This window comes from Meriones unguiculatus, chromosome 8, assembly GCF_030254825.1.
Source record: "Meriones unguiculatus strain TT.TT164.6M chromosome 8, Bangor_MerUng_6.1, whole genome shotgun sequence".
In the NCBI taxonomy this organism is placed as follows: domain Eukaryota; kingdom Metazoa; phylum Chordata; class Mammalia; order Rodentia; family Muridae; genus Meriones; species Meriones unguiculatus.
Window position 1 is genome coordinate 123,329,922 of NC_083356.1, and position 6,109 is coordinate 123,336,030.

The 6,109-nt window shown below is 42.6% G+C and overlaps 1 pseudogene; it reads left to right on the plus strand.

The window, feature by feature from the left end:
• Nucleotides 1-4,965: 4,965 nt before the first annotated feature.
• Nucleotides 4,966-5,890, plus strand: LOC110547799 (heterogeneous nuclear ribonucleoprotein A1-like; annotated as a pseudogene).
• Nucleotides 5,891-6,109: the final 219 nt, after the last annotated feature.

The following is a 6,109-nucleotide window of genomic DNA, read 5'->3' on the forward strand; positions in this document are numbered from 1 at the left end:
TATCTCCCTGGCAGATTGTTACCTATCTGTAAGCCCAAATAAATCTTTCCTCTAGAAGTTGCCATGGTCCTGGAGATTTATCACAGCAATAGAAAAATAAGTAATACAGGAAAGTAGCCAGTTTCTTTGATTTTCTTTCTACTTTGCAAGGCCACAAATAATTTATCTATTCGTGTTAAGCCTCATTGATAAAATACAGCCTCAAAAGGGCTGCGGTGAGGGCTCAGGAGGCAAAGCACTTGCACAGGCATGAAGACTTCAAGTGAATCGACAGAGGCCACGTGCAAGGCCTGGTGTGCCTGGTGAATGCCTGTGATGCCAGAGTAGTCAGAGACAGCAGAATCCTGGGTTTTCTCCTGACAGCTGGTCTACCCCAATTGTTGAGCTATGGGGTGAGTAACAAACTTTGTGTCAATAAATAAATAAATTGGAGAGATCTAGAGGAAGACACCTAATGTGTCTTCTGGTGTTTATACACAGTAGCCCACACATCTGAACACACACATGCATACACAGCATACATACATACATACATACATACATACATAGAAATACAGACTTTTTTCTTTTCTTTCCTTTTTAGTTTTTCAAGACAGGTTTTCTCTGTGCAGCCTTGGCTGTCTTGGACTCACTTTGTAGACCAGCCTAGCCTTGAATTTACAGAGATCCATCTGCTTCTGCTTCCCCAAGTGCTGGGATTACAGGCATGTGCCACTGTACCCAGCCAGACAGTATTTTCTTTCTTTCTTTTAGGCTTTTTTTTTTTAGTGTTTTGTATTTTATTTGTATATTTATTTATTATAGTTTATTCACTTTGTATCCCTGCTGTAGCCCCTTTCCTCTTCTTCTCCTAGTCCTACCCACCCTCCCTCTTCTCCCACTATGCCCTTTCCCTAGTCCCCTGATAGGGGAGGACCTCCTCCTCTTCCCTCTGACCCTAGCCTATCAGGTCTCATCAAGGCTGGCTGCATCATCTTCCTCTGTGGCCTGGCAAGGCTGCACAACCCCCCCCAGGGGGAGGTGATAAAAGAGCCAGCCACTGAATTCATGTCAGAGACCCCTTACTAGGAAACCCACTTGGAAACTGAGAAGCCAATGAGCTTCCTTTAAAGAGGGAGTCTAGGTCCTCTCCATGCATGGTCCTTAGTTGGAGTATCAGTCTCTGCAGGACCCCCTGGGCCCAGGTATTTTGGGCTCTGTTGGTCTCCTTATGGAGTTCCTGTCCCCTCCAGATCTTTCTGTCTCCCTCTTCTTCCATAAGGATTCTGGCACTCTGCCCAAAGTTTGGCTATGAGTCTCAGTATCTCCTTCGATACCCTGGTGGGTAGTCTTTCAGAGGTCCTGTGAGAAAGGCTCCTGTCCTGTTCCTTATCTTCTCCTACTTCTGATGTCTATCCTGTTTGCCCTTCTGAATGAGGATTAAGCATCTTCCCTAGGGTTCTCCTTGTTTAGCTTCTTTAGGACTATAGATTTTAGTATGTTTATCCTATATTATGTGGCTAATATCCACTTGTAAGTGTATATGTGTCATTTGTGTCTTTCTGCTTCAGGGTTACCTCACTCAGGATGATCTTTTCTAGATCCCACCATTTGCCTGCATATTCCATGATTTCCTTGTTTTTAATTGCTGAGTAGTATTCCATTGAGTAAAGGTATCACACTTTCTGTATTTTCAAAAACAGGTTGTATCAATACAAATCCCATCTCACATGCTGTTCTCATGAAGAGATGAAGGCATTCTTTGAGCAAGAAATTGGGTCTTGGGGACTGGAAAAATAGCTGAGCAGTTAAGAGCACTGACAGTTCTTCCAAAGGACCCAAGTTCAAATCCCAGTACCCACATGACAGCTCACACCTGTCTATAACTCCAAGATCAGACACTCTCACACAGATATACAGGTAGGCATAACATCAATGCACATAAAATAAACAAACTTTAAAAAAAAAGAAGTTGGGTCTTTATTCTTTTCCAATTGACTTGGACTGAATTTTGAAACTGTCTCAACCCTAAGTATAGGCCAGAAGTAATGTTGACTGCAGCTAAGTCATAGGACTAACAAACACTGAAATGTGCACTTGACTTAGGAACTTAGCCCCCACGTTGGTTAGGACTCCCACACCACACAGAGAGGCCATGCGTGTCCCATCACCTTGGCCTCCAGCTGGCAGTGGCATTCGCTGCCTTCTGATGATGGCAGAGTCCAGTTTACGAAGCTCTTGGTGCACACTCCATTCCTCTGTGTTCTGGCTGAATCCTGAGCTACAGAAACAGTAAGAGGTTTCTGATGGCTGATGGCTGATGGCTCTTTTGAACCTTTAAGCAGTTGGTAATTTCTTTGCAACAGTATACGATTAGTAATTATAGCCAGTGCATGGCAACGCTATGAAGATGGGGAGAAAGGACACGCTTCACACAGCAAAAGGTTTTTCACTTATGTTAGATATTTGAATATAACAACCCCCCCCCCCAAAAAAAAAGCCATTACCAAGCAAACCTTTGAGGTGAGTAAAGCCTCTTGGTAAACATCCTTTTGTGGTTATCTTAGCAGGTGTTCAGGTATAGAGAATTCCAAGTGCGTGAGGAACCACAGAAGGCTTTTAATTTTGTGCTTGAATTAGCTTTCATAAAAATATTTTGTTTTTCCTCCTCTGTGATAAGTTCCACCCAAAATTCTGAAGGCAGAAATATGTAATGAGAGATATTTGTTGGGGTTTCAGTCATGCCTGGAACCCTCACAACTTTTAGACTACCATCTCTAACAGAAGTTAGCTTCAGTATGAAATGCAATCACTTCTCTGGTCAGTTACCCTCCAGGTAATCTATCACATGCTGATCTCATATTGGCTTGGGGGAATGTTTCAGCCCATAACCACCTGTAACCCCAGTTCCAGGAGATCAGATGCCCGTTTCTAGTCTCTACAGGTACCAAGCATGCCTGTTGTACATGTACATACATGTAGACAAAATACTCATCTACATAAAATAAAAATAAATAGCTCTTAAAAAGATTAAGTCTCCTTTAAAACCATAGCTCCCCTTTAACAATGTACTGAAAACTCTCAGCTTGTGGTTCTACAGCTTGAAGGGTATTTCCCCCTCAGCACAGCTGGGTCTTCAGCAAAACATAATAGTGCCAAGACAGCCATCACTTGGGGCCACAGTGAACTATGATAAGTGCAGCTTGTGTGTTTTGACTACGACTGCCAAAAACAACAGTGCACTGTATAAGCCAAGCACACAGAAATGAGAACTCTAAATATCCATATCACAAAGAAATGATAACAGTGATGAATAGGCCGAGTTTCATAATTTCGTTGTCACAGAAGTTCAACCATGAAGCATGAAGTCAACCATCACATTGTACCTCACAAGTACACAGCTGTTATGTGAAAGTGACAAGTATAAAAACACATAAACCTTCTCCCGGAAATGTCATCCTCATTTGCTATTGGTTAAGAGAAAGCCTGGAACAGGTAGGCAGAACTGGTGCTGTTTCCTGGAGCCAGGGGTCAAGTACACAAAAGTTGATTGTGAAGGACTAGAGAATCTCTGTATTTTCACTGTGAGGCTCAGAAGTTTTCCGACCAGAACTTGATGGGCAATAAGAGAAAAGAAGATTATAATGCTACTACTTCTATTCTCTCTTTACACCACTGGGTTCCAGAGACCCAGGTCAGGTTTGGCAGTGAGCACCCCTACCTGCTGAGGTACCTTGAAGGCCCAGTTGACAGTTTTAATGTATCTCTGCATTGAAATTTAAAGTGGACTTTCAGCCCTTCATCTGATGTCAGCACCAATGCGATCCCTAGCAAGAAAAGAGCGCTTAAAAGAATTATTTATTTGTTCATTCACTTTACATCCTCAATGCTGCCTTTCAGCCTCTCCTCCCAGTCTTTAAACATCCCTCCCCTCAATTCTCCCTTCTCCTTTTCCTCAGAGAAGGGGAAGGCCCTCATGGGTACCAACCTGCCCTGTCACATTAAGTCACTACAGAACTATGTGCATCCACTGTCACCAGACAGGGTAGCAAGGTTAGCCAAACAGGATCCAAAGGGAGGCATCCTCAGGATGCAGGAGCAGAGGGCCCCTGCTCCAGTTACTGGGGGAGCCACATGAAGACTAAGCTGTGCGTCTGCTACATATGTGCAGGGACAGTCCATGCATGCTCTTTAGGTGGTGGTTCTGCCTCTCTGAGCTTCCATGGGCGCAGGCCAGTTGGCTCTGCAGGTCTTCTTGTGGAGACCTTGACCCTACAGCTCCCTCAATCATTCCTCCAACTCTTCCATTGGACTCCCCAAGCAAACAGAGCCATTTTAAACTATGTCTATGTATCTAACAGAAAGACAAAAACAAAAATATGTTAGTTTGAAAAAAATGAGTTTTTCTTCAAAAGTCAAAAATGTTTTGACTTTGTGCAAAAGAGTGAGGTTCTAGACTAAAATAATTTTAAGTTTAACAGTCTTGGATGGATGGATCTTTACTAAACAACATGTAAAGGCTAGGGCTGGTAGGTTCTGAGAAAGTTAAGAGAAGGCTTTGGGGATTACAGTTTGTAAGCCCAATAAATACTCACTTTTTTCATTAAATAATCTACCCAACATTTATTACTAATTATTTCATAGCATGACTTTAATTCTTAGCTCTCTTAGATTCAAAATCAGTCTTGGGTTATTTTTGTCTTTGAACAGCCTGTATATGGAACCATTAACATCGAGACATGCTTTGTGCACTTTTGTTTTGATGCTAGTGTGAGTGGGATGGTTTTCTTTCTTTTCCTTCCTTCCTTCCTTCCTTCCTTCCTTCCTTCCTTCCTTTCTTTCTTTCTTTCTTTCTTTCTTTCTTTCTTTCTTTCTTTCTTTCTCTCTTTCTCTCTATCTTCTTTTTTAAAAAAATGTGTTCTTTCCCGCTCTGCATGTAGACACCGCCAAGGAAGCATTGCTAAAGGCTCTCATCACTCTGTTGTCATGTCTAAGTCAGAGTCTCCCAAGAAACTGGAACAGCCACAGAAGCTCTTCTTTGGGGAGGCTGAGCCATTTTAAGCAATGGGGGACACTTGCCGACTATTTGGTAATGAGAGACCCAAACAACAAGAGATCCTGGGGCTTTGGTTTTGCACATAGGCCACTGCGGAGGAGGTGGATGCCGCTATGACTGCAAGAGCACACAAGGTGGATGGAAGAGTTGTGGAACTCAAGCCATCTGTCAAGAAAAGATTCTCAGAGACAGGTGCCCACTTAACTGTGAAAAAGATCTTTGCTGGTGGTATTTAAAAAGACACTGGAGAATATCACCTACGAGATTATTTTGAGCAGTAATGGGAAAATTGAAGTTATTGAAATCATGACTGATAGAGGCAATGGGAAGAAGAAGGACTTTGCTTTTGTCACCTTTGATGACCATTACTCTGTGGATTAGATTGTTATTCAAAAGATTGTGAATGGTCACAACTGTGAAGTAAGAAAAGCCCTGTCAAAACAAGAGCTGGCTAGTGCTTTGTCCAACCAGAGAGGTCGAAGTAGTTCCAAAAACTTTGGTGGTGGTTGTGGACGTTGTTTTGGTAGCAGTGACAATTTTGGTTGAGAAGGAAACTTCAGTGGTCATGGTGGCTTTGGTAACAGCTGTGGTGGTGGTAGATATGGTGGCAGTGGGGATGGCTATAATGGATTTGGTAATGATGGAAGCAATTTTGGAAGTAGTGGAAGCTACAATAATTTTGGCAATTGCAACAAACAGTCTTCAAATTTTGGATCAATGAAGGGAAGAAACTTTGGAGGCAGGAGTTCTAACCCTTATGGTGGTGGAGGCCAGTTCTTTGATAAACCACAAAACCAAGGTGACTATGGAGGTTCCAGCAGCAGCAGTAGCTATGGCAGTGGTAGGAGGTTCTAATTACATCACATCCAGGAAACAAAGCTTAGCAGGAGAGGAGAACCAGAGAGGTGACAGGAAAGCTATAGGTTACAACAGATTTGCAAACTCAGCCATGCAAAGCGGTGGCAGGGCCTCACTGCTACAAAGAAGACAAGCTTTTAGACAACACTCATGTGTAAGGGCAAAAAACAAAACAAAACAAAACAACAACAACAACAACAAACTTCCAGGATTGTA